General features: G+C 50.3%; 6 non-coding genes and 8 pseudogenes across 6 annotated transcripts; all 14 read left to right on the top strand.

Moving 5' to 3' along the window:
• The first annotated feature begins 2,802 nt into the window (after positions 1–2,802).
• LOC142201436 (5S ribosomal RNA) lies at positions 2,803–2,911 on the top strand (annotated as a pseudogene).
• Positions 2,912–3,628: 717 nt separating this feature from the next.
• On the top strand, positions 3,629–3,747 carry LOC142201768 (5S ribosomal RNA). The gene has a single exon (XR_012715659.1). It is a non-coding gene; the product is annotated as a 5S ribosomal RNA (ribosomal RNA).
• A 714-nt stretch (positions 3,748–4,461) lies between these two features.
• Positions 4,462–4,570, top strand: LOC142201570 (5S ribosomal RNA; annotated as a pseudogene).
• Positions 4,571–5,297: 727 nt separating this feature from the next.
• LOC142201594 (5S ribosomal RNA) lies at positions 5,298–5,407 on the top strand (annotated as a pseudogene).
• A 719-nt stretch (positions 5,408–6,126) lies between these two features.
• On the top strand, positions 6,127–6,245 carry LOC142201785 (5S ribosomal RNA). The gene has a single exon (XR_012715675.1). It is a non-coding gene; the product is annotated as a 5S ribosomal RNA (ribosomal RNA).
• A 714-nt stretch (positions 6,246–6,959) lies between these two features.
• Positions 6,960–7,068, top strand: LOC142201545 (5S ribosomal RNA; annotated as a pseudogene).
• A 721-nt stretch (positions 7,069–7,789) lies between these two features.
• LOC142201435 (5S ribosomal RNA) lies at positions 7,790–7,898 on the top strand (annotated as a pseudogene).
• A 717-nt stretch (positions 7,899–8,615) lies between these two features.
• On the top strand, positions 8,616–8,734 carry LOC142201656 (5S ribosomal RNA). Its single transcript, XR_012715579.1, has one exon. It is a non-coding gene; the product is annotated as a 5S ribosomal RNA (ribosomal RNA).
• A 714-nt stretch (positions 8,735–9,448) lies between these two features.
• On the top strand, positions 9,449–9,557 carry LOC142201451 (5S ribosomal RNA; annotated as a pseudogene).
• Positions 9,558–10,271: 714 nt separating this feature from the next.
• On the top strand, positions 10,272–10,380 carry LOC142201586 (5S ribosomal RNA; annotated as a pseudogene).
• Positions 10,381–11,101: 721 nt separating this feature from the next.
• Positions 11,102–11,220, top strand: LOC142201792 (5S ribosomal RNA). Its single transcript, XR_012715682.1, has one exon. It is a non-coding gene; the product is annotated as a 5S ribosomal RNA (ribosomal RNA).
• Positions 11,221–11,941: 721 nt separating this feature from the next.
• On the top strand, positions 11,942–12,060 carry LOC142202001 (5S ribosomal RNA). Its single transcript, XR_012715880.1, has one exon. It is a non-coding gene; the product is annotated as a 5S ribosomal RNA (ribosomal RNA).
• A 713-nt stretch (positions 12,061–12,773) lies between these two features.
• Positions 12,774–12,882, top strand: LOC142201544 (5S ribosomal RNA; annotated as a pseudogene).
• A 721-nt stretch (positions 12,883–13,603) lies between these two features.
• On the top strand, positions 13,604–13,722 carry LOC142201835 (5S ribosomal RNA). The gene has a single exon (XR_012715723.1). It is a non-coding gene; the product is annotated as a 5S ribosomal RNA (ribosomal RNA).
• The last annotated feature ends 13,800 nt before the right edge of the window (positions 13,723–27,522 follow it).

Genomic DNA, 27,522 nt, shown 5'->3' with positions numbered 1-27,522 from the left:
GACTTATATATTCACAAATACACATTATTATAGCAGCTGTATAGGATGAAGCTGGACAGTGTGAAAGCTGAAGAAAATGGAGTCTCATAGAAGATCAGGAGACTACAGAACATGCAGGCTGTGTGTGGGCAAGGGGACTATATCGGGTGTAGAGTTACAGTGAGTACTACAGGGAATGTGTTGTTCTGCCTCTGATGAGGGAGGGGGGAGAACTTTGGCACGTTTCAGTAACATCCGTTCAGCCCTTTGTAATACAAAGGCTGCTCAGACAGTCATATAACCAAACCCCTGTAATCACAATTGCCTGATGTATCAGAGTTTAGACAGCACTGTAGAACACCTATATATGCTCTCCATATGCAAACATGTACATACAGCTGGGTATCCTATGCATATGCAGCGATGTAGCAGAGTCAAGACGCGGGAGCAGGCTGATCAAAATGTCGCAAATTTCTGCAACATCTGTTCAGCCGTTTCCAACACAGAAGCTGCTCAGACACTGACATAAGAACACCCCTCTAATCCAAATGGCCAGATGTAGGAGAGCTTAGGCAGCGCTGTAGCAAAGCTGAGTACGCTCTCCATATGCAGAGATGTACATACAACTGAGTATGCTGCGCATATGCGAGACGCGGGAGCAGGCTGATCATCCACAACAGCAATTGGCTAAATATAAGCGGCTCATCACCAAAACCAACCCGCAGATGAAGTCGCGGGAAGATGCTAGTATTAAATATACATATTTTACCAAAAGAATACAATCACATTTCCCAGCAGTGAAGCATCTCAGCAGACTGCTCCCTGTCCCACTCACACTACAATGTGAGAGATGAGGCAATAGTTTATGAGGGGGAGGGGAGAAGTTCAGACAGCACAGATAGGACTTCATAAGAAAGCAGTGATAGCTACTGCAACTAAGAGAAGGAAGCTCATGCAGAAGCTGCACATGGTGTCCTCCCGATATATACTTTCCTTATATATCGTAAGGACACCATGTACAGCTTCTTCGTCAGTTAATGGGGGCCCCTGTGTGTTGAGGCAAATGCATGTACAATTGGGGGCTCCTGATCATCCCAATCGGGCCCCTGACCAATGTATCTACATTGGCAAAATGAGGACTATCAGTTGGTGCTTGGGGCCTATAGGGGGATTCAATGACTCCCTGGTGAGCCAGTCCAACTATGTAGCTGTATACTGTAAGAGCGGTCACACTATGGAGCCCACCAGGCTGGAGGCCATAGCTAGTAACCTGCAGACCAATATACAGGGCAACACAGCCTAAACATCTTTGCAGGCAATGCGCCCTAGGTAAAGAGAAGCCGACTGAAAAGCAGCTTTGCTTCCAGGCACGGGCAACCATCTCACCTTCTTCCTTAGCCATGTGGGGCCATAGCGAGCTGTGCCTGCAAGCAGGTTAAAAAGCCTATAGCTTTGCAGCAATTTCTTGTGCCCGGCTTGGTGTTCTTCCACCCCCCACGCAGTTGAAAGGGGAGGTGCGCCTCTGGACTGCGCCGTGGCCTCCCCTGAGATCCGGAAGTCACAAGCCTGAGGATGCCTGCTTGGGCCACGGGAAGAGGGGAACCGATGTCTACTGGCCATACCACCCTTAATGTGTCTGATCTTGGAAGCCAAGCAGAGTCGGGCTCGAATAGTAATTGGACAGGAGACTTCCTGGAAAGACAGGGTACTGTAGACCCTTTCCTTTGCTTACTTTTCTGGAGTCTTGCAGCCCAGCTGTGCGGTGGTTTTGCAGAAGTGTTTATAAGGCAAAAAGCAGGAGTGGTTGGGAAAGAGAGAAGGGCTGTAAATGTTTCCCTTGTACTTTGTGTGTGGAGATTGCATTGCTGGTTTCGGCCAGAGTATGAAGTTCCCTTAAGAGAAGGCAAAAAGTGGAGAAAAAGGCTTAGCATGGAGTAGTGTAAAGAGCTGCCGGCAGCCAGGCAAAGTAGAAGAGGAGTAAGTGAGAGACCTGTCTCTACCTACGGCCACACCACCCTGAACACGCCCGATCTAGAAAACTAAGCAGGGTCGGGCCTGGTCAATACTTGCGATGGGAGACTGCCTGGGAATATCAGGTGCTGTAGGCTTTTGCTTTTCCTCACTTCCACCAGCAGGGGGTCACTCTCCTCTATGCCATTTTTACATTCACTTTTTACACCGCACACTTGCTTCCTTTACATTCGCTTTCTCTCTTGCACTCTTTAGTCCTTGCAAAATCCTAGCATTCTCATTCTTATCGAAATCATTCTTAACAGCCGCAGCGGGCGTGGTGGCCACCAGCGTTAAGGATTTTTACTTTTAATAATTGCAGGCTTCATTTCCATAGCATCTGGGCCTCCCGCCGGGCTGGAGGCCATAGCTAGTAACCTGCAGACCAATTTACAGGGCAACACAGGCTGAACATCTTTGCAGGCAACGCGCCCTAGGAAAAGAGAAGCCGACTGAAAAGCAGCTTCGCTTCCAGGCACGGGCAACCATCTCACCTTCTTCCTTAGCCAACTCCTGGACAACGGGCTCCGGCCCAGCTTGCTCTTTCTTTCACCCCCGGGATGGTTTCTTAGCCCTGCGCAGACCCTGCACCCAGCCCTTTTGAAAGAGGGCGACTGCGGCCTGTGACTGGTTGCTGAACCACACCTGTGGGTATAATGGCCGCCCCCAGCCCTTGCACTGCTCCTGCTGGAATATGAAGTTCCCTTAAGAGAAGGCAAAAAGTGAAGAAAGAGGCCTAGCGTGTAGTAGTGCAAAGAGCTGCCGGCAGCCAGGCTTCAAAGTAGAAGAGGAGTAAGTGAGAGGCCTGTCTCTGCCTATGGCCACACCACCCTGAACACGCCTGATCTCGGAAGCTAAGCAGGGTCGGGCCTGGTTAGTACTTGGATGGGAGACCGCCTGGGAATACCAGGTGCTGTAGGCTTTTGCTTTTCCTCACTTCCACCAGCAGGGGGTCACTCTCCTCTATGCCATTTTTACATTCACTTTTTACACTGCACACTTGCTTCTTTTACATTCGCTTTCTCTCTTGCACTCTTTAGTCCTTGCAAAATCCTAGTATTCTCATTCGTACCGCTATCACTCTTAGCAGCTGTAGCCGCAGCGGGCGTGGTGGCCACCAGCGTTGTGGCTTTTTACTTTTAATAATAGCAGGCTTCATTTCCATAGCATCTGGGCCTCCAGCCGGGCTGGAGGCCATAGCTAGTAACCTGCAGACCAATTTACAGGGCAACACAGGCTGAACATCTTTGCAGGCAACGCGCCCTAGGAAAAGAGAAACCGACTGAAAAGCAGCTTCGCTTCCAGGCACGGGCAACCATCTCACCTTCTTCCTTAGCCGAATCCTGGACAACGGGCTCCGGCTCAGCTTGCTCTTTCACCCCCGGGATGTTTTCTTAGCCCTGCGCAGACCCTGCGCCCAGCCCTTTTGAAAGAGGGCGGCTGCGGCCTGTGACTGGTTGCTGAACCACACCTGTGGGTATAAGGGCCGCCCCCAGCCCTTGCACTGCTCCTGCTGGAATATGAAGTTCCCTTAAGAGAAGGCAAAAAGTGAAGAAAAAGGCCTAGCGTGGAGTAGTGCAAAGAGCTGCCGGCAGCCAGGATTCAAAGTAGAAGAGGAGTAAGTGAGAGGTCTGTCTCTGCCTATGGCCACACCACCCTGAACACGCCCGATCTCATCTGATCTCGGAAGCTAAGCAGGGTCGGGCCTGGTTAGTACTTGGATGGGAGACCGCCTGGGAATACCAGGTGTTGTAGGCTTTTGTTTTTCCTCACTTCCACCAGCAGGGGGTCACTCTCCTCTATGCCATTTTTACATTCACTTTTTACACTGCACACTTGCTTCTTTTACATTCGCTTTCTCTCTTGCACTCTTTAGTCCTTGCAAAATCCTAGTATTCTCATTCGTACCGCTATCACAGCCGCGGCCGCAGCGGGCGGGGTGACCACCAGCGTTGTGGATTTTTACTTTTAATAATTGCAGGCTTCATTTCCATAGCATCTGGGCCTCCCGCCGGGCTGGAGGCCATAGCTAGTAACCTGCAGACCAATTTACAGGGCAACACAGGCTGAACATCTTTGCAGGCAACGCGCCCTAGGAAAAGAGAAGCCGACTGAAAAGCAGCTTCGCTTCCAGGCACGGGCAACCATCTCACCTTCTTCCTTAGCCGAATCCTGGACAACAGGCTCCGGCCCAGCTTGCTCTTTCTTTCACCCCCGGGATGGTTTCTTAGCCCTGCGCAGACCCTGCGCCCAGCCATTTTGAAAGAGGGCGGCTGCGGCCTGTGAATGGTTGCTGAACCACACCTGTGGGTATAAGGGCCGCCCCCAGCCCTTGCACTGCTCCTGCTGGAATATGAAGTTCCCTTAAGAGAAGGCAAAAAGTGAAGAAAAAGGCCTAGCGTGGAGTAGTGCAAAGAGCTGCCGTCAGCCAGGCTTCAAAGTAGAAGAGGAGTAAGTGAGAGGCCTGTCTCTGCCTACGGCCACACCACCCTGAACACGCCTGATCTTGGAAGCTAAGCAAGGTCGGGCCTGGTTAGTACTAGGATGGGAGACTGCCTGGGAATACCAGGTGCTGTAGGCTTGTGCTTTTCCTCACTTCCACCAGCAGGGGGTCACTCTCCTCTATGCCATTTTTACATTCATTTTTTAAACTGCACACTTGCTTCTTTTACATTCGCTTTCTCTCTTGCACTCTTTAGTCCTTGCAAAATCCTAGTATTCTCATTCGTACTGCTATCACTCTTAGCAGCTGCAGCCGCGGCCGCTGCGGGCGTGGTGGCCACCAGCGTTGTGGCTTTTTATTTGTAATAATAGCAGGCTTCATTTCCATAGCATCTGGGCCTCCCGCCGGGCTGGAGGCCATAGCTAGTAACCTGCAGACCAATTTACAGGGCAACACAGGCTGAACATCTTTGCAGGCAACGCGCCCTAGGAAAAGAGAAGCCGACTGAAAAGCAGCTTCGCTTCCAGGCACGGGCAACCATCTCACCTTCTTCCTTAGCCGACTCCTGAACAACGGGCTCCGGCCCAGCTTGCTCTTTCTTTCACCCCCGGGATGGTTTCTTAGCCCTGCGCAGACCCTGCGCCCAGCCCTTTTGAAAGAGGGCGGCTGCGGCCTGTGACTGGTTGCTGAACCACACCTGTGGGTATAAGGGCCGCCCCCAGCCCTTGCACTGCTCCTGCTGGAATATGAAGTTCCCTTAAGAGAAGGCAAAAAGTGAAGAAAAAAGCCTAGCGTGGAGTAGTGCAAAGAGCTGCCGGCAGCCAGGCTGCAAAGTAGAAGAGGAGTAAGTGAGAGGCCTGTCTCTGCCTATGGCCACACCACCCTGAACACGTCTGATCTCTGGAAGCTAAGCAGGGTCGGGCCTGGTTAGTACTTGGATGGGAGACCGCCTGGGAATACCAGGTGCTGTAGGCTTTTGCTTTTCCTCACTTCCACCAGCAGGGGGTCACTCTCCTCTATGCCATTTTTACATTCACTTTTTACACTGCACATTTGCTTCTTTTACATTCGCTTTCTCTCTTGCACTCTTTAGTCCTTGCAAAATCCTAGTATTCTCATTCGTACCGCTATCACTCTTAGCAGCTGCAGCCGCAGCGGGCGTGATGGCCACCAGCGTTGTGGCTTTTTACTTTTAATAATAGCAGGCTTCATTTCCATAGCATCTGGGCCTCCCGCCGGGCTGGAGGCCATAGCTAGTAACCTGCAGACCAATTTACAGGGCAACAGGCTGAACATCTTTGCAGGCAACGCGCCCTAGGAAAAGAGAAGCCGACTGAAAAGCAGCTTCGCTTCCAGGCACGGGCAACCATCTCACCTTCTTCCTTAGCCAACTCCTGGACAACGGGCTCCGGCCCAGCTTGCTCTTTCTTTCACCCCCGGGATGGTTTCTTAGCCCTGCGCAGACCTTGCGCCCAGCCCTTTTGAAAGAGGGCGGCTGCGGCCTGTGACTGGTTGCTGAACCACACCTGTGGGTATAAGGGCCGCCCCCAGGCCTTGCACTGCTCCTGCTGGAATATGAAGTTCCCTTAAGAGAAGGCAAAAAGTGAAGAAAAAGGCCTAGCTTGGAGTAGTGCAAAGAGTTGCCGGCAGCCAGGCTGCAAAGTAGAAGAGGAGTAAGTGAGAAGCCTGTCTCTGCCTACGGCCGCACCACCCTGAACACGCCCGATCTCGTCTGATCTCGGAAGCTAAGCAGGGTCGGGCCTGGTTAGTACTTGGATGGGAGACCGCCTGGGAATACCAGGTGCTGTAGGCTTTTGCTTTTCCTCACTTCCACCAGCAGGGGGTCACTCTCCTCTATGCCATTTTTACATTCACTTTTTACACTGCACACTTGCTTCTTTTACATTCGCTTTCTCTCTTGCACTCTTTAGTCCTTGCAAAATCCTAGTATTCTCATTCGTACCGCTATCACAGCCGCGGCCGCAGCGGGCGTGGTGGCCACCAGCGTTGTGGATTTTTACTTTTAATAATTGCAGGCTTCATTTCCATAGCATCTGGGCCTCCCGCCGGGCTGGAGGCCATAGCTAGTAACCTGCAGACCAATTTACAGGGCAACACAAGCTGAACATCTTTGTAGGCAACGCGCCCTAGGAAAAGAGAAGCCGACTGAAAATCAGCTTCGCTTCCAGGCACGGGCAACCATCTCACCTTCTTCCTTAGCCAACTCCTGGACAACGGGCTCCGGCCCAGCTTGCTCTTTCTTTCACCCCCGGGATGGTTTCTTAGCCCTGCGCAGACCCTGCACCCAACCCTTTTGAAAGAGGGCGGCTGCGGCCTGTGACTGGTTGCTGAACCACACCTGTGGGTATAAGGGCTGCCCCCAGCCCTTGTACTGCTCCTGCTGGAATATGAAGTTCCCTTAAGAGAAGGCAAAAAGTGAAGAAAAAGGCCTAGCGTGGAGTAGTGCAAAGAGCTGCCGGCAGCCAGGCTGCAAAGTAGAAGAGGAGTAAGTGAGAGGCCTGTCTCTGCCTACGGCCACACCACCCAGAACACGCCTGATCTTGGAAGCTAAGCAGGGTCGGGCCTGGTTAGTACTTGGATGGGAGACCGCCTGGGAATACCAGGTGCTGTAGGCTTTTGCCTTTCCTCACTTCCACCAGCAGGGGGTCACTCTCCTCTATGCCATTTTTACATTCACTTTTTACACTGCACACTTGCTTCTTTTACATTCGCTTTCTCTCTTGCACTCTTTAGTCCTTGCAAAATCCTAGTATTCTCATTCGTACCGCTATCACTCTTAGCAGCTGCAGCCGCAGCGGGCGTGGTGGCCACCAGCGTTGTGGCTTTTTACTTTTAATAATAGCAGGCTTCATTTTCATAGCATCTGGGCCTCCCGCCGGGCTGGAGGCCATAGCTAGTAACCTGCAGACCAATTTACAGGGCAACACAGGCTGAACATCTTTGCAGGCAACGCGCCCTAGGAAAAGAGAAGCCGACTGAAAAGCAGCTTCGCTTCCAGGCACGGGCAACCATCTCACCTTCTTCCTTAGCCGACTCCTGGACAACGGGCTCCGGCCCAGCTTGCTCTTTTTTTCACCCCCGGGATGGTTTCTTAGCCCTGCGCAGACCCTGCACCCAGCCCTTTTGAAAGAGGGCGACTGCGGCCTGTGACTGGTTGCTGAACCACACCTGTGGGTATAATGGCCGCCCCCAGCCCTTGCACTGCTCCTGCTGGAATATGAAGTTCCCTTAAGAGAAGGCAAAAAGTGAAGAAAGAGGCCTAGCGTGTAGTAGTGCAAAGAGCTGCCGGCAGCCAGGCTTCAAAGTAGAAGAGGAGTAAGTGAGAGGCCTGTCTCTGCCTATGGCCACACCACCCTGAACACGCCTGATCTCGGAAGCTAAGCAGGGTCGGGCCTGGTTAGTACTTGGATGGGAGACCGCCTGGGAATACCAGGTGCTGTAGGCTTTTGCTTTTCCTCACTTCCACCAGCAGGGGGTCACTCTCCTCTATGCCATTTTTACATTCACTTTTTACACTGCACACTTGCTTCTTTTACATTCGCTTTCTCTCTTGCACTCTTTAGTCCTTGCAAAATCCTAGTATTCTCATTCGTACCGCTATCACTCTTAGCAGCTGTAGCCGCAGCGGGCGTGGTGGCCACCAGCGTTGTGGCTTTTTACTTTTAATAATAGCAGGCTTCATTTCCATAGCATCTGGGCCTCCAGCCGGGCTGGAGGCCATAGCTAGTAACCTGCAGACCAATTTACAGGGCAACACAGGCTGAACATCTTTGCAGGCAACGCGCCCTAGGAAAAGAGAAGCCGACTGAAAAGCAGCTTCGCTTCCAGGCACGGGCAACCATCTCACCTTCTTCCTTAGCCGAATCCTGGACAACGGGCTCCGGCCCAGCTTGCTCTTTCACCCCCGGGATGTTTTCTTAGCCCTGCGCAGACCCTGCGCCCAGCCCTTTTGAAAGAGGGCGGCTGCGGCCTGTGACTGGTTGCTGAACCACACCTGTGGGTATAAGGGCCGCCCCCAGCCCTTGCACTGCTCCTGCTGGAATATGAAGTTCCCTTAAGAGAAGGCAAAAAGTGAAGAAAAAGGCCTAGCGTGGAGTAGTGCAAAGAGCTGCCGGCAGCCAGGCTTCAAAGTAGAAGAGGAGTAAGTGAGAGGTCTGTCTCTGCCTATGGCCACACCACCCTGAACACGCCCGATCTCATCTGATCTCGGAAGCTAAGCAGGGTCGGGCCTGGTTAGTACTTGGATGGGAGACCTCCTGGGAATACCAGGTGTTGTAGGCTTTTGTTTTTCCTCACTTCCACCAGCAGGGGGTCACTCTCCTCTATGCCATTTTTACATTCACTTTTTACACTGCACACTTGCTTCTTTTACATTCGCTTTCTCTCTTGCACTCTTTAGTCCTTGCAAAATCCTAGTATTCTCATTCGTACCGCTATCACAGCCGCGGCCGCAGCGGGCGGGGTGACCACCAGCGTTGTGGATTTTTACTTTTAATAATTGCAGGCTTCATTTCCATAGCATCTGGGCCTCCCGCCGGGCTGGAGGCCATAGCTAGTAACCTGCAGACCAATTTACAGGGCAACACAGGCTGAACATCTTTGCAGGCAACGCGCCCTAGGAAAAGAGAAGCCGACTGAAAAGCAGCTTCGCTTCCAGGCACGGGCAACCATCTCACCTTCTTCCTTAGCCGAATCCTGGACAACAGGCTCCGGCCCAGCTTGCTCTTTCTTTCACCCCCGGGATGGTTTCTTAGCCCTGCGCAGACCCTGCGCCCAGCCATTTTGAAAGAGGGCGGCTGCGGCCTGTGACTGGTTGCTGAACCACACCTGTGGGTATAAGGGCCGCCCCCAGCCCTTGCACTGCTCCTGCTGGAATATGAAGTTCCCTTAAGAGAAGGCAAAAAGTGAAGAAAAAGGCCTAGCGTGGAGTAGTGCAAAGAGCTGCCGTCAGCCAGGCTTCAAAGTAGAAGAGGAGTAAGTGAGAGGCCTGTCTCTGCCTACGGCCACACCACCCTGAACACGCCTGATCTCGGAAGCTAAGCAAGGTCGGGCCTGGTTAGTACTAGGATGGGAGACCGCCTGGGAATACCAGGTGCTGTAGGCTTTTGCTTTTCCTCACTTCCACCAGCAGGGGGTCACTCTCCTCTATGCCATTTTTACATTCACTTTTTACACTGCACACTTGCTTCTTTTACATTCGCTTTCTCTCTTGCACTCTTTAGTCCTTGCAAAATCCTAGTATTCTCATTCGTACCGCTATCACAGCCGCGGCCGCAGCGGGCGTGGTGGCCACCAGCGTTGTGGATTTTTACTTTTAATAATTGCAGGCTTCATTTCCATAGCATCTGGGCCTCCCGCCGGGCTGGAGGCCATAGCTAGTAACCTGCAGACCAATTTACAGGGCAACACAAGCTGAACATCTTTGTAGGCAACGCGCCCTAGGAAAAGAGAAGCCGACTGAAAATCAGCTTCGCTTCCAGGCACGGGCAACCATCTCACCTTCTTCCTTAGCCAACTCCTGGACAACGGGCTCCGGCCCAGCTTGCTCTTTCTTTCACCCCCGGGATGGTTTCTTAGCCCTGCGCAGACCCTGCACCCAACCCTTTTGAAAGAGGGCGGCTGCGGCCTGTGACTGGTTGCTGAACCACACCTTTGGGTATAAGGGCCGCCCCCAGACCTTGTACTGCTCCTGCTGGAATATGAAGTTCCCTTAAGAGAAGGCAAAAAGTGAAGAAAAAGGCCTAGCGTGGAGTAGTGCAAAGAGCTGCCGGCAGCCAGGCTGCAAAGTAGAAGAGGAGTAAGTGAGAGGCCTGTCTCTGCCTACGGCCACACCACCCAGAACACACCTGATCTTGGAAGCTAAGCAGGGTCGGGCCTGGTTAGTACTTTGATGGGAGACCGCCTGGGAATACCAGGTGCTGCAGGCTTTTGCTTTTCCGCACATCCACCAGCAGGGGGTCACTCTCCTCTATGCCATTTTTACATTCACTTTTTACACTGTACACTTGCTTCTTTTACATTCGCTTTCTCTCTTGCACTCTTTAGTCCTTGCAAAATCCTAGTATTCTCATTCGTACCGCTATCACTCTTAGCAGTCTCAGCCGCAGCGGGCGTGGTGGCCACCTGCGTTGTGGCTTTTTACTTTTAATAATAGCAGGCTTCATTTCCATAGCATCTGGGCCTCCCGCCGGGCTGGAGGCCATAGCTAGTAACCTGCAGACCAATTTACAGAGCAACACAGGCTGAACATCTTTGCAGGCAACGCGTCCTAGGAAAAGAGAAGCCGACTGAAAAGCAGCTTCGCTTCCAGGCACGGGCAACCATCTCACCTTCTTCCTTAGCCGACTCCTGGACAACGGGCTCCGGCCCAGCTTGCTCTTTCTTTCACCCCCGGGATGGTTTCTTAGCCCTGCGCAGACCCTGCGCCCAGCCCTTTTGAAAGAGGGCGGCTGCAGCCTGTGACTGGTTGCTGAAACACACCTGTGGGTATAAGGGCTGCCCCCAGCCCTTGCACTGCTCCTGCTGGAATATGAAGTTCCCTTAAGAGAAGGCAAAAAGTGAAGAAAAAGGCCTAGCGTGGAGTAGTGCAAAGAGCTGCCGGCAGCCGGGCTGCAAAGTAGAAGAGGAGTAAGTGAAAGGCCTGTCTCTGCCTACGGCCACACCACCCTGAACACGCCCGAACTCGTCTGATCTCGGAAGCTAAGCAGGGTCGGGCCTGGTTAGTACTTGGATGGGAGACCGCCTGGGAATACCAGGTGCTGTAGGCTTTTGTTTTTCCTCACTTCCACCAGCAGGGGGTAACTCTTCTCTATGCCATTTTTACATTCACTTTTTACACTGCACACTTGCTTCTTTTACATTCGCTTTCTCTCTTGCACTCTTTAGTCTTTGCAAAATCCTAGTATTCTCATTCGTACCGCTATCACTCTTAGCAGATGCAGCCGCAGCGGGTGTGGTGGCCACCAGCGTTGTGGCTTTTTACTTTTAATAATAGCAGGCTTCATTTCCATAGCATCTGGGCCTCGCGCCGGTTTGGAGGCCATAGCTAGTAACCTGCAGACCAATTTACAGGGCAACACAGGCTGAACATCTTTGCAGGCAACGCACCCTAGGAAAAGAGAAGCCGACTGAAAAGCAGCTTCGCTTCCAGGCACGGGCATCCATCTCACGTTCTTCCTTAGCCAACTCCTGGACAACGGGCTCCTGCCCAGCTTGCTCTTTCTTTCACCCCCGGGATGGTTTCTTAGCCCTGCGCAGACCCTGCACCCAGCCCTTTTGAAAGAGGGCGGCTGCGGCCTGTGACTGAATGCTGAACCACACCTGTGGGTATAAGGGCCGCCCCCAGCCCTTGCACTGCTCCTGCTGGAATATGAAGTTCCCTTAAGAGAAGGCAAAAAGTGAAGAAAAAGGCCTAGCGTGGAGTAGTGCAAAGAGCTGCCGGCAGCCGGGCTGCAAAGTAGAAGAGGAGTAAGTGAGAGGCCGGTCTCTGCCTACGGCCACACCACCCAGAACACGCCCGATCTCGTCTGATCTTGGAAGCTAAGCAGGGTCGGGCCTGGTTAGTACTTGGATGGGAGACCGCCTGGGAATACCAGGTGCTGTAGGCTTTTGCTTTTCCTCACTTCCACCAGCAGGGGGTCACTCTCCTGTATGCCATTTTTACATTCACTTTTTACACTGCACACTTGCTTCTTTTACATTCGCTTTCACTCTTGCACTCTTTAGTCCTTGCAAAATCCTAGTATTCTCATTCGTACCGCTATCACAGCCGCGGCCGCAGCGGGCGTGGTGGCCACCAGCGTTGTGGATTTTTACTTTTAATAATTGCAGGCTTCATTTCCATAGCATCTGGGCCTCCCGCCGGGCTGGAGGCCATAGCTAGTAACCTGCAGACCAATTTACAGGGCAACACAAGCTGAACATCTTTGTAGGCAACGCGCCCTAGGAAAAGAGAAGCCGACTGAAAGCAGCTTCGCTTCCAGGCACGGGCAACCATCTCACCTTCTTCCTTAGCCAACTCCTGGACAACGGGCTCCGGCCCAGCTTGCTCTTTCTTTCACCCCCGGGATGGTTTCTTAGCCCTGCGCAGACCCTGCACCCAGCCCTTTTGAAAGAGGGCGGCTGCGGCCTGTGACTGGTTGCTGAACCACACCTGTGGGTATAAGGGCCGCCCCCAGACCTTGTACTGCTCCTGCTGGAATATGAAGTTCCCTTAAGAGAAGGCAAAAAGTGAAGAAAAAGGCCTAGCGTGGAGTAGTGCAAAGAGCTGCCGGCAGCCAGGCTGCAAAGTAGAAGAGGAGTAAGTGAGAGGCCTGTCTCTGCCTACGGCCACACCACCCAGAACACGCCTGATCTTGGAAGCTAAGCAGGGTCGGGCCTGGTTAGTACTTGGATGGGAGACCGCCTGGGAATACCAGGTGCTGTAGGCTTTTGCCTTTCCTCACTTCCACCAGCAGGGGGTCACTCTCCTCTATGCCATTTTTACATTCACTTTTTACACTGTACACTTGCTTCTTTTACATTCGCTTTCTCTCTTGCACTCTTTAGTCCTTGCAAAATCCTAGTATTCTCATTCGTACCGCTATCACTCTTAGCAGTCTCAGCCGCAGCGGGCGTGGTGGCCACCTGCGTTGTGGCTTTTTACTTTTAATAATAGCAGGCTTCATTTCCATAGCATCTGGGCCTCCCGCCGGGCTGGAGGCCATAGCTAGTAACCTGCAGACCAATTTACAGAGCAACACAGGCTGAACATCTTTGCAGGCAACACGCCCTAGGAAAAGAGAAGCCGACTGAAAAGCAGCTTCGCTTCCAGGCACGGGCAACCATCTCACCTTCTTCCTTAGCTGACTCCTGGACAACGGGCTCCGGCCCAGCTTGCTCTTTCTTTCACCCCCGGGATGGTTTCTTAGCCCTGCGCAGACCCTGCGCCCAGCCCTTTTGAAAGAGGGCGGCTGCAGCCTGTGACTGGTTGCTGAAACACACCTGTGGGTATAAGGGCCGCCCCCAGCCCTTGCACTGCTCCTGCTGGAATATGAAGTTCCCTTAAGAGAAGGCAAAAAGTGAAGAAAAAGGCCTAGCGTGGAGTAGTGCAAAGAGCTGCCGGCAGCCGGGCTGCAAAGTAGAAGAGGAGTAAGTGAAAGGCCTGTCTCTGCCTACGGCCACACCACCCTGAACACGCCCGATCTCGTCTGATCTCGGAAGCTAAGCAGGGTCGGGCCTGGTTAGTACTTGGATGGGAGACCGCCTGGGAATACCAGGTGCTGTAGGCTTTTGTTTTTCCTCACTTCCACCAGCAGGGGGTAACTCTCCTCTATGCCATTTTTACATTCACTTTTTACACTGCACACTTGCTTCTTTTACATTCGCTTTCTCTCTTGCACTCTTTAGTCTTTGCAAAATCCTAGTATTCTCATTCGTACCGCTATCACTCTTAGCAGATGCAGCCGCAGCGGGCGTGGTGGCCACCAGCGTTGTGGCTTTTTACTTTTAATAATAGCAGGCTTCATTTCCATAGCATCTGGGCCTCGCGCCGGTTTGGAGGCCATAGCTAGTAACCTGCAGACCAATTTACAGGGCAACACAGGCTGAACATCTTTGCAGGCAACGCACCCTAGGAAAAGAGAAGCCGACTGAAAAGCAGTAGAGATGAGTGAACACTAAAATGTTCGAGGTTCGAAATTCGATTCGAACAGCCGCTCAATGTTCGTGTGTTCGAACGGGTTTCGAACCCCATTATAGTCTATGGGGAACAGATACTCGTTAAGGGGGAAACCCAAATCCGTGTCTGGAGGGTCACCAAGTCCACTATGACACCCCAGGAAATGATGCCAACACCTCTGGAATGACACTGGGACAGCAGGGGAAGCATGTCTGGGGGCATCTAACACACCAAAGACCCTCTATTACCCCAACATCACAGCCTAACAACTACACACTTTACACACTCAATACCACCTCTCTGACAGTAGGAAAACACCTTGAAACATGTGTATTTGGCACTTGCAGTGAGGAGAGCTTGTCACCAGCAGTGAATTTGGCCCTTGTAGTAAGTTGAGGTTGGCACCAACATTTGTTTTGAAAATCAGGGTGGATTGAGCCTCTAACCAGCAGAGTTTAGGCAAATTCATGGTGGAGGGAGCCTCTAAACACCCCAGTTTGGGCAAATTCATGGTGGAGGGAGCCTCTAAAAACCCCAGTTTGGACCAATTCATGGTGGAGGGAGCCTCTAACCAGCCCAGTTTGGACCAATTAATGGTGGAGGGAGCCTCTAACCAGCCCAGTTTGGACCAATTCATGGTGGAGGGAGCCTCTAAACAGCCAAGTTTTGGGAAATTCATGGTGGAGGGAGCCTCTAACCAGCCCAGTTTGGACCAATTCATGGTGGAGGGAGCCTCTAAACAGCCAAGTTTTGGGAAATTCATGGTGGAGGGAGCCTCTAACCAGCCCAGTTTGGACCAATTCATGGTGGAGGGAGCCTCTAAAAAACCCAGTTTGGACCAATTCATGGTGGAGGGAGCCTCTAAACAGCCCAGTTTGGGCAAATTCATGGTGGAGGGAGCCTCTAACCAGCCCAGTTTGGACCAATTAATGGTGGAGGGAGCCTCTAAACAGCCCAGTTTGGGCAAATTCATGGTGGAGGGAGCCTCTAACCAGCCCAGTTTGGACCAATTCATGGTGGAGGGAGCCTCTAACCAGCCCAGTTTGGACCAATTAATGGTGGAGGGAGCCTCTAAAAAACCCAGTTTGGACCAATTCATGGTGGAGGGAGCCTCTAAACAGCCCAGTTTGGGCAAATTCATGGTGGAGGGAGCCTCTAACCAGCCCAGTTTGGACCAATTAATGGTGGAGGGAGCCTCTAAACAGCCCAGTTTGGGCAAATTCATGGTGGAGGGAGCCTCTAACCAGCCCAGTTTGGACCAATTCATGGTGGAGGGAGCCTCTAACCAGCCCAGTTTGGACCAATTAATGGTGGAGGGAGCCTCTAACCAGCCCAGTTTGGACCAATTCATGGTGGAGGGAGCCTCTAAACAGCCCAGTTTGGGCAAATTCATGGTGGAGGGAGCCTCTAAAAAACCCAGTTTGGACCAATTCATGGTGGAGGGAGCCTCTAACCAGCCCAGTTTGGACCAATTAATGGTGGAGGGAGCCTCTAACCAGCCCAGTTTGGACCAATTCATGGTGGAGGGAGCCTCTAACCAGCCCAGTTTGGACCAATTCATGGTGGAGGGAGCCTCTAAACAGCCCAGTTTGGGCAAATTCATGGTGGAGGGAGCCTCTAAAAAACCCAGTTTGGACCAATTCATGCTGGAGGGAGCCTCTAAACAGCCCAGTTTGGGCAAATTCATGGTGGAGGAAGCCTCTAACCAGCCCAGTTTGGACCAATTAATGGTGGAGGGAGCCTCTAAACAGCCCAGTTTGGGCAAATTCATGGTGGAGGGAGCCTCTAACCAGCCCAGTTTGGACCAATTCATGGTGGAGGGAGCCTCTAACCAGCCCAGTTTGGGCAAATTCATGGTGGAGGGAGCCTCTAAAAAACCCAGCTTGGACCAATTCATGGTGGAGGGAGCCTCTAACCAGCCCAGTTTGGGCAAATTCATGGTGGAGGGAGCCTCTAAAAAACCCAGCTTGGACCAATTCATGGTGGAGGGAGCCTCTAACCAGCCCAGTTTGGGCAAATTCATGGTGGAGGGAGCCTCTAAAAAACCCAGTTTGGACCAATTCATGGTGGAGGGAGCCTCTAAACAGCCCAGTTTGGACCAATTAATGGTGGAGGGAGCCTCTAAACAGCCCAGTTTGGACCAATTAATGGTGGAGGGAGCCTCTAACCAGCCCAGTTTGGACCAATTAATGGTGGAGGGAGCCTCTAACCAGCCCAGTTTGGACCAATTAATGGTGGAGGGAGCCTCTAACCACCCCAGTTTGGACCAATTAATGGTGGAGGGAGCCTCTAACCAGCCCAGTTTGGACCAATTCATGGTGGAGGGAGCCTCTAAAAAACCCAGTTTGGACCAATTCATGGTGGAGGGAGCCTCTAAACAGCCCAGTTTGGGCAAATTCATGGTGGAGGGAGCCTCTAAACAGCCCAGTTTGGGCAAATTCATGGTGGAGGGAGCCTCTAACCAGCCCAGTTTGGACCAATTAATGGTGGAGGGAGCCTCTAACCAGCCCAGTTTGGACCAATTCATGGTGGAGGGAGCCTCTAAACAGCCAAGTTTGGACCAATTCATGGTGGAGGGAGCCTCTAAAAAACCCAGTTTGGACCAATTCATGGTGGAGGGAGCCTCTAACCAGCCCAGTTTGGACCAATTAATGGTGGAGGGAGCCTCTAACCAGCCCAGTTTGGACCAATTAATGGTGGAGGGAGCCTCTAACCAGCCAGTTTGGACCAATTCATGGTGGAGGGAGCCTCTAAAAAACCCAGTTTGGACCAATTCATGGTGGAGGGAGCCTCTAACCAGCCCAGTTTGGACCAATTAATGGTGGAGGGAGCCTCTAACCAGCCCAGTTTGGACCAATTCATGGTGGAGGGAGCCTCTAACCAGCCCAGTTTGGACCAATTCATGGTGGAGGGAGCCTCTAAACAGCCCAGTTTGGGCAAATTCATGGTGGAGGGAGCCTCTAAAAAACCCAGTTTGGACCAATTCATGGTGGAGGGAGCCTCTAAACAGCCCAGTTTGGGCAAATTCATGGTGGAGGAAGCCTCTAACCAGCCCAGTTTGGACCAATTAATGGTGGAGGGAGCCTCTAAACAGCCCAGTTTGGGCAAATTCATGGTGGAGGGAGCCTCTAACCAGCCCAGTTTGGACCAATTCATGGTGGAGGGAGCCTCTAACCAGCCCAGTTTGGGCAAATTCATGGTGGAGGGAGCCTCTAAAAAACCCAGCTTGGACCAATTCATGGTGGAGGGAGCCTCTAACCAGCCCAGTTTGGGCAAATTCATGGTGGAGGGAGCCTCTAAAAAACCCAGCTTGGACCAATTCATGGTGGAGGGAGCCTCTAACCAGCCCAGTTTGGGCAAATTCATGGTGGAGGGAGCCTCTAAAAAACCCAGTTTGGACCAATTCATGGTGGAGGGAGCCTCTAAACAGCCCAGTTTGGACCAATTAATGGTGGAGGGAGCCTCTAAACAGCCCAGTTTGGACCAATTAATGGTGGAGGGAGCCTCTAACCAGCCCAGTTTGGACCAATTAATGGTGGAGGGAGCCTCTAACCAGCCCAGTTTGGACCAATTAATGGTGGAGGGAGCCTCTAACCACCCCAGTTTGGACCAATTAATGGTGGAGGGAGCCTCTAACCAGCCCAGTTTGGACCAATTCATGGTGGAGGGAGCCTCTAAAAAACCCAGTTTGGACCAATTCATGGTGGAGGGAGCCTCTAAACAGCCCAGTTTGGGCAAATTCATGGTGGAGGGAGCCTCTAAACAGCCCAGTTTGGGCAAATTCATGGTAGAGGGAGCCTCTAACCAGCCCAGTTTGGACCAATTCATGGTGGAGGGGAGCCTCTAACCAGCCCAGTTTGGACCAATTAATGGTGGAGGGAGCCTCTAACCAGCCCAGTTTGGACCAATTAATGGTGGAGGGAGCCTCTAACCAGCCCAGTTTGGACCAATTAATGGTGGAGGGAGCCTCTAACCAGCCCAGTTTGGACCAATTCATGGTGGAGGGAGCCTCTAAAAAACCCAGTTTGGACCAATTCATGGTGGAGGGAGCCTCTAACCAGCCCAGTTTGGACCAATTAATGGTGGAGGGAGCCTCTAACCAGCCCAGTTTGGACCAATTAATGGTGGAGGGAGCCTCTAACCAGCCCAGTTTGGACCAATTAATGGTGGAGGGAGCCTCTAACCACCCCAGTTTGGACCAATTAATGGTGGAGGGAGCCTCTAACCAGCCCAGTTTGGACCAATTCATGGTGGAGGGAGCCTCTAAAAAACCCAGTTTGGACCAATTCATGGTGGAGGGAGCCTCTAAACAGCCCAGTTTGGGCAAATTCATGGTGGAGGGAGCCTCTAAACAGCCCAGTTTGGGCAAATTCATGGTGGAGGGAGCCTCTAACCAGCCCAGTTTGGACCAATTAATGGTGGAGGGAGCCTCTAACCAGCCCAGTTTGGACCAATTCATGGTGGAGGGAGCCTCTAAACAGCCAAGTTTGGACCAATTCATGGTGGAGGGAGCCTCTAAAAACCCAGTTTGGACCAATTCATGGTGGAGGGAGCCTCTAACCAGCCCAGTTTGGACCAATTAAAGGTGGAGGGAGCCTCTAACCAGCCCAGTTTGGACCAATTAATGGTGGAGGGAGCCTCTAACCAGCCCAGTTTGGACCAATTCATGGTGGAGGGAGCCTCTAAACAGCCCAGTTTGGGCAAATTCATGGTGGAGGGAGCCTCTAAACAGCCCAGTTTGGGCAAATTCATGGTGGAGGGAGCCTCTAACCAGCCCAGTTTGGACCAATTAATGGTGGAGGGAGCCTCTAACCAGCCCAGTTTGGACCAATTAATGGTGGAGGGAGCCTCTAAAAAACCCAGTTTGGACCAATTCATGGTGGAGGGAGCCTCTAAACAGCCCAGTTTGGGCAAATTCATGGTGGAGGGAGCCTCTAACCAGCAGAGTTGGTGGAAATCAGGGTGGAGGGAGCCTCTAACCAGCAGAGTTGGGGGAAATCAGGGTGGAGGGAGCCTAGTATTAGCAGAATTGTGCAACGCTTATGGTGGATGAGTATGAGGATGCGGAGGAATTGGAGAGGTTGAGTACAGACATGGAGTTTCATGTTGGGGTGCTTTACACAGGTGGGCACAAAAATGACGGCTCTACCCAGTGGTGGTTCATTTTTATCAAAGTGAGCCGGTCGGCACTCTCAGCTGACAGACGGGTGCGCTTGTCAGTGATGATGCCACCGGCTGCACTGAACACCCTCTCAGATAGGACGCTGGCGGCAGGACAGGACAGCACCTCCAAGGCATATAGGGCAAGTTCAAGCCACAGGTCCAACTTCGACACCCAATACGTGTAGGGCGCAGAGGGGTCGGAGAGGGACAGGGCTGTGGTCGGAAAGGTATTCCCGCAACATGCGCCTATACTTCTCACGCCTGGTGACACTAGGACCCTCCGTGGCGGCACTTTGGCGAGGGGGTGCCATCAAGGTGTCCCAGACCTTAGACAGTGTGCCCCTCGTTTGTGTGGACCGGTGAGAACTTGGTTGCCTACTGGAGGAACTGCCCTCCCTGCCGCCAACGTCACATGCTGGAAACATCTCCATCATATTCTGCACCAATTGCCTTTCTACCGGAATAAAAGACGAGATGTTGTTTTTATACCGGGGGTCAAGGATAGCAAAGATCCCAGTACTGGTTGTCCTCCATGATTTTGACAATACGCTTGTCGGTTGTAAAGCACCCCCAACATGAACTCAGCCATGTCTGCCACAGTGTTAGTTGGCATGACTCCTCTGGCCCCACCGGAAAGTTCAATCTCCATTTCCTCCTCATCCTCCATGTCTACCCATCCGCGCTGCAACAATGGGACGATTCGAAGTTGCCCGGAAGCCTCCTGTATCACCATCACATCATCGGACAACTCTTCTTCCTCCTCCTCCTCCTCCTCCTCCATTAAACGCAGTGAAGCGGACAGATGTGTGGACCTACTCTCCAGCTGTGACGGATCGGATCGCTATCCCTAACTCCTCTGTGTGATCTGAGTTATCCCTGATGTCAATCAGGGATTCTCTCAGAACACACAAGAGCGGGATTGTAAGGCTCACCATCGCATCCTCAGAGCTCACCCTCCTTGTGGACTCCTCAAATCCCGTAGGATGTCACAAAGGTCTCTCATCCATGGCCACTCATGGATGTGAAACTGAGGCAGCTGACTTTGTGGCAACCCATAGGGTTTGTGTAGCTGGTATTCCATCAAAGGTCTCTGCTGCTCAACCACTCTATTCAACATCTGAAACGTTGAGTTCCAGCGTGGTTGGGGGACGTCGCACAAAAGCCGGTGTTGTGGCACATGCAGGCGTTGCTGGAGAGATTTTAAGCTAGCAGCGGCTACTGTCGACTTGCGAAAGTGGGCGCACATGCGCCGCACTTTCACCAGTAGCTCTGGAACATTGGGGTAGCTCTTTAGGAAACGTTGCACCACTAGGTTGAAGACGTGGGCCAGGCATGGAACATGTTGGAGTCCGGCAAGCTCCAGAGCTGCTACCAGGTTCCGGCCGTTATCACAAACGACCATGCCTGGGCCCAGGTGGCAGCGGCTCAAACCATATTGCCGTTCTCATCGAGGAGGGCATCCCTCACCTCGGAGGCAGTGTGCTGTCTGTCCCCCAAGCTGATCAGCTTCAGCACAGCCTGCTGACGTCTACCAACGCCAGTACTGCAACGTTTCCAACTCGTAGCTGGGGTCAATCTAACAGCGGAGGAGGAGGCGGTGGCGGAGGAGGAGGCGGTGGCGGAGGAGGAGGGCGGTAGAGGAGGAGGAGGGGGGGTGTTCTTCTCGTGTCCCTGCCATGGAATGTTAGGCGGGGAGACGAGGTACACCGGGCCAGTTTGGGAAGCAGTCCCAGCCTCAACTACATTCACCCAGTGTGCCGTCAGTGAAATGTAGCGTCCCTGTCCCGCATGCACTTGTCCACGCTGTCGGTGGTCAAGTGGACCTTTGTGCAAAGCGCGGAACTAAGGGCCCGCCTGATGTTGAGTGACACGTGCTGGTGCAAGGCAGGGACGGCACACCGGGAGAAGTAGTGACGGCTAGGGACGGCATAGCGAGGTGCCGCAGTTGCCATCAGTCCAGGAAGGCGGGAGTTTCAACAAGCCGGAACGCCAACATCTCCTGGGCCAGCAGTTTTAGCGATGTTGGCGTTCAAGGCTTGCGCGTGTGGGTGGTTAGCAGTGTATTTCTGCCGCCGCTCCAATGTCTGAGAGATGGTGGGTTGTTGTAAAGAAACGCCTGATGGTGCCTTTGATGGTGCAGGAGAAGGAGATAAGACAGGACCAGGGGGAGGATGAGGTAGAAGTCAACAAAGTGGCGGAGGCAGATGAAGTGGTGTCCTGGCTCGTCCTCTGGAGTGCATCGCCAGCACAGTCAGCAGTGGCAGTGGCAGAGGCAGTGGCAGAGGCAGGCAGTGGCAGTGGCGTGAACGGCAGGCGGCCTTTGTCCTGCCGTTGCTGCCTGCCACTGATTCCAGTGCTTGGATTCCAAATGACGGCGCATTGAAGTGGTGGACAGGTTGCTCTTCTCAGAGCCCCCTAATCAATTTCGAGAGGCAAATTGTGCAGACAACACTATATCTGTCCTCGGCGCATTCCTTGAAAAAACTCCACACCTTCGAGAAACGTGCCCTCGAGGTGGGAGTTTTTCGGGGCTGGGTACGAACTGGAACATCTTGGGAGATTCCGGGTGTGGCCTGGCTTCGCCTAAGCTGCTGACCTCTGCCTTCTGCCTCTAGCTACCCTTTTTGGTGCTGCACCTGCCTCAACATCCACACTACTTTCCCCGCTTGACATCCCCCCTGTCCAGGTCGGGTCAGTGTACTCATCATCCACCACTTCCTCTTCCAACTCCTGTCTCATCTCCTCCTCCCGCACAATGCGCCGGTCAACTGGATGCCCTGACGGCAACTGCGTCACATCATCGTCGATGAGGGTGGGTTGCTGGTCATCCACCACCAAATCGAACGGAGATGGAGGAGACTCTAGTGTTTGAGCATCTGGACACAGATGCTCCTCTGTTAGGTTCGTGGAATCGTGACGTGGAGAGGCAGGTTGAGGGACAATGAAAGGAGCGGAGAACAGCTCTGGGGAGCAGGGACAGTTTGGGTTATTGTTCTGTAAAGCTTCGGATTTTGGGAGGAAGGAAGACAAGACTGTTGGGTAATAGGAGGAGAGGAGGCAGAGTCTGACTGGCTGCTGGACAATGTGCTGTAAGCGTTCTCTGACAGCCATTGCAAGACCTGTTCCTGGTTCTCGGGCCTACTAAGGTTTGTACCCTGCAGTTTAGTTAATGTGGCAAGCAACCCTGGCACTGTGGAGTGGCGCAATGCTTGCTGCCCCCACAGGAGTAGGCACGGGACGCCCTGTGGCTTCACTGCTACCCTTGCTCCCCCAGAACCATTCCCCCGACCTCGCCCACGGCCTCGTCCACGTCCCTTTCCGGGGAGCCTTGCGCATTTTGAATTCCTAGTTAGAAATTGGCACTGTATACCAGTAGTAAAAATTGTGGGTGCACGTAACCCCAATATATTCTTTGAATTACCAGTCAGAAACTGGCACTATATGGCAGTAGCAAGAAATGAGGGTATTTATAACCCCAATATATTCTTTGAATTCCCAGTCAGACAATGGCACTGTATACCAGTAGTAAAAATTGTGGGTGCACGTAACCCCAATATATTCTTTGAATTCCCAGTCAGACAATGGCACTGTATACCAGTAGTAAAAATTGTGGGTGCACGTAACCCCAATATATTCTTTGAATTCCCAGTCAGACAATGGCACTGTATACCAGTAGTAAAAATTGTGGGTGCACGTAACCCCAATATATTCTTTGAATTCCCAGTCAGAAACTGGCACTATATGGCAGTAGCAAGAAATGAGGGTATTTGTATTCCCAATATACTCTTTGAATTCCCAGTCAGACAATGGCACTGTTATACCAGTAGTAAAAATTGTGGGTGCACGTAACCCCAATATATTCTTTGAATTACCAGTCAGACACTGGCACTATATGGCAGTAGCAAGAAATGAGGGTATTTGTATTCCCAATATACTCTTTGAATTCCCAGTCAGACAATGGCACTGTATACCAGTAGTAAAAATTGTGGGTGCACGTAACCCCAATATATTCTTTGAATTCCCAGTCAGACAATGGCACTATATGGCAGTAGCAAGAAATGAGGGTATTTATAACCCCCAATATATTCTTTGAATTCCCAGTCAGACAATGGCACTGTATACCAGTAGTAAAAATTGTGGGTGCACGTAACCCCAATATATTCTTTGAATTCCCAGTCAGACAATGGCACTGTATACCAGTAGTAAAAATTGTGGGTGCACGTAACCCCAATATATTCTTTGAATTACGCAGTCAGACACTGGCACTATATGGCAGTAGCAAGAAATGAGGGTATTTGTATTCCCAATATACTCTTTGAATTCCCAGTCAGACAATGGCACTGTATACAGTAGTAAAAATTGTGGGTGCACGTAACCCTAATATATTCTTTGAATTCCCAGTCAGACAATGGCACTGTATACCAGTAGTAAAAATTGTGGGTGCACGTAACCCCAATATATTCTTTGAATTACAAGTCAGAAACTGGCACTATATGGCAGTAGCAAGAAATGAGGGTATTTGTATTCCCAATATACTCTTTGAATTCCCAGTCAGACAATGGCACTGTATACCAGTAGTAAAAATTGTGGGTGCACGTAACCCCAATATATTCTTTGAATTCCCAGTCAGACAATGGCACTATATGGCAGTAGCAAGAAATGAGGGTATTTATAACCCCAATATATTCTTTGAATTCCCAGTCAGACAATGGCACTGTATACCAGTAGTAAAAATTGTGGGTGCACGTAACCCCAATATATTCTTTGAATTCCCAGTCAGACAATGGCACTATATGGCAGTAGCAAGAAATGAGGGTATTTATAACCCCAATATATTCTTTGAATTCCCAGTCAGACAATGGCACTGTATACCAGTAGTAAAAATTGTGGGTGCACGTAACCCCCAATATATTCTTTGAATTCCCAGTCAGACAATGGCACTGTATACCAGTAGTAAAAATTGTGGGTGCACGTAACCCCAATATATTCTTTGAATTACCAGTCAGAAACTGGCACTATATGGCAGTAGCAAGAAATGAGGGTATTTATAACCCCAATATATTCTTTGAATTCCCAGTCAGACAATGGCACTGTATACCAGTAGTAAAAATTGTGGGTGCACGTAACCCCAATATATTCTTTGAATTACCAGTCAGACACTGGCACTATATGGCAGTAGCAAGAAATGAGGGGTATTTGTATTCCCAATATACTCTTTGAATTCCCAGTCAGACAATGGCACTGTATACCAGTAGTAAAAATTGTGGGTGCACGTAACCCCAATATCATTCCTTTGAATTCCCAGTCAGACAATGGCACTGTATACCAGTAGTAAAAAATTGTGGGTGCACGTAACCCCAATATTATTCTTTGAATTCCCAGTCAGAAACTGGCACTATATGGCAGTAGCAAGAAATGAGGGTATTTGTATTCCCAATATACTCTTTGAATTCCCAGTCAGACAATGGCACTGTATACCAGTAGTAAAAATTGTGGGTGCACGTAACCCCAATATATTCTTTGAATTACCAGTCAGACACTGGCACTATATGGCAGTAGCAAGAAATGAGGGTATTTGTATTCCCAATATACTCTTTGAATTCCCAGTCAGACAATGGCACTGTATACCAGTAGTAAAAATTGTGGGGTGCACGTAACCCCAATATATTCTTTGAATTCCCAGTCAGAAACTGGCACTATATGGCAGTAGCAAGAAATGAGGGTATTTGTATTCCCAATATACTCTTTGAATTCCCAGTCAGACAATGGCACTGTATACCAGTAGTAAAAATTGTGGGTGCACGTAACCCCAATATATTCTTTGAATTCCCAGTCAGACAATGGCACTGTATACCAGTAGTAAAAATTGTGGGTGCACGTAACCCCAATATATTCTTTGAATTACCAGTCAGAAACTGGCACTATATGGCAGTAGCAAGAAATGAGGGTATTTGTATTCCCAATATACTCTTTGAATTCCCAGTCAGACAATGGCACTGTATACTAGTAGTAAAAATTGTGGGTGCACGTAACCCCAATATATTCTTTGAATTCCCAGTCAGACAATGGCACTATATGGCAGTAGCAAGAAATGAGGGTATTTATAACCCCAATATATTCTTTGAATTCCCAGTCAGACAATGGCACTGTATACCAGTGGTAAAAATTGTGGGTGCACGTAACCCCCAATATATTCTTTGAATTACCAGTCAGAATCTGGCACTATATGGCAGTAGCAAGAAATGAGGGTATTTGTATTCCCAATATACTCTTTGAATTCCCAGTCAGACAATGGCACTGTATACCAGTAGTAAAAATTGTGGGTGCACGTAACCCCAATATATTCTTTGAATTACCAGTCAGACACTGGCACTATATGGCAGTAGCAAGAAATGAGGGTATTTGTATTCCCAATATACTCTTTGAATTCCCAGTCAGACAATGGCACTGTATACCAGTAGTAAAAATTGTGGGTGCACGTAACCCCAATATATTCTTTGAATTACCAGACAGACACTGGCACTATATGGCAGTAGCAAGAAATGAGGGTATTTGTATTCCCAATATACTCTTTGAATTCCCAGTCAGACAATGGCACTGTATACCAGTAGTAAAAATTGTGGGTGCACGTAACCCCAATATATTCTTTGAATTCCCAGTCAGACAATGGCACTATATGGCAGTAGCAAGAAATGAGGGTATTTATAACCCCAATATATTCTTTGAATTCCCAGTCAGACAATGGCACTGTATACCAGTAGTAAAAATTGTGGGTGCACGTAACCCTAATATATTCTTTGAATTCCCAGTCAGACAATGGCACTGTATACCAGTAGTAAAAATTGTGGGTGCACGTAACCCCAATATATTCTTTGAATTCCCAGTCAGACAATGGCACTATATGGCAGTAGCAAGAAATGAGGGTATTTATAACCCCAATATATTCTTTGAATTCCCAGTCAGACAATGGCACTGTATACCAGTAGTAAAAATTGTGGGTGCACGTAACCCCAATATATTCTTTGAATTCCCAGTCAGACAATGGCACTGTATACCAGTAGTAAAAATTGTGGGTGCACGTAACCCCCAATATATTCTTTGAATTACCAGTCAGAAACTGGCACTATATGGCAGTAGCAAGAAATGAGGGTATTTGTATTCCCAATATACTCTTTGAATTCCCAGTCAGACAATGGCACTGTATACCAGTAGTAAAAATTGTGGGTGCACGTAACCCCAATATATTCTTTGAATTACCAGTCAGACACTGGCACTATATGGCAGTAGCAAGAAATGAGGGTATTTGTATTCCCCAATATACTCTTTGAATTCCCAGTCAGACAATGGCACTGTATACCAGTAGTAAAAATTGTGGGTGCACGTAACCCCCAATATATTCTTTGAATTACCAGTCAGAAACTGGCACTATATGGCAGTAGCAAGAAATGAGGGTATTTGTATTCCCAATATACTCTTTGAATTCCCAGTCAGACAATGGCACTGTATACCAGTAGTAAAAATTGTGGGTGCACGTAACCCCCAATATATTCTTTGAATTACCAGTCAGACACTGGCACTATATGGCAGTAGCAAGAAATGAGGGTATTTGTATTCCCAATATACTCTTTGAATTCCCAGTCAGACAATGGCACTGTATACCAGTAGTAAAAATTGTGGGTGCACGTAACCCCAATATATTCTTTGAATTACCAGTCAGAAACTGGCACTATATGGCATAGTAGCAAGAAATGAGGGTATTTGTATTCCCAATATACTCTTTGAATTCCCAGTCAGACAATGGCACTGTATACCAGTAGTAAAAATTGTGGGTGCACGTAACCCCAATATATTCTTTGAATTACCAGTCAGACACTGGCACTATATGGCAGTAGCAAGAATTGAGGGTATTTGTATTCCCAATATACTCTTTGAATTCCCAGTCAGACAATGGCACTGTATACCAGTAGTAAAAATTGTGGGTGCACGTAACCCCAATATATTCTTTGAATTACCAGACAGACACTGGCACTATATGGCAGTAGCAAGAAATGAGGGTATTTGTATTCCCAATATACTCTTTGAATTCCCAGTCAGACAATGGCACTGTATACCAGTAGTAAAAATTGTGGGTGCACGTAACCCCAATATATTCTTTGAATTCCCAGTCAGACAATGGCACTATATGGCAGTAGCAAGAAATGAGGGTATTTATAACCCCAATATATTCTTTGAATTCCCAGTCAGACAA

This window comes from Leptodactylus fuscus, chromosome 4, assembly GCF_031893055.1.
Source record: "Leptodactylus fuscus isolate aLepFus1 chromosome 4, aLepFus1.hap2, whole genome shotgun sequence".
In the NCBI taxonomy this organism is placed as follows: Eukaryota; Metazoa; Chordata; class Amphibia; order Anura; family Leptodactylidae; genus Leptodactylus; species Leptodactylus fuscus.
The sequence above is the reverse complement of the archived record's forward strand: the minus strand, read 5'-3'. Positions and strand labels throughout refer to the sequence as shown.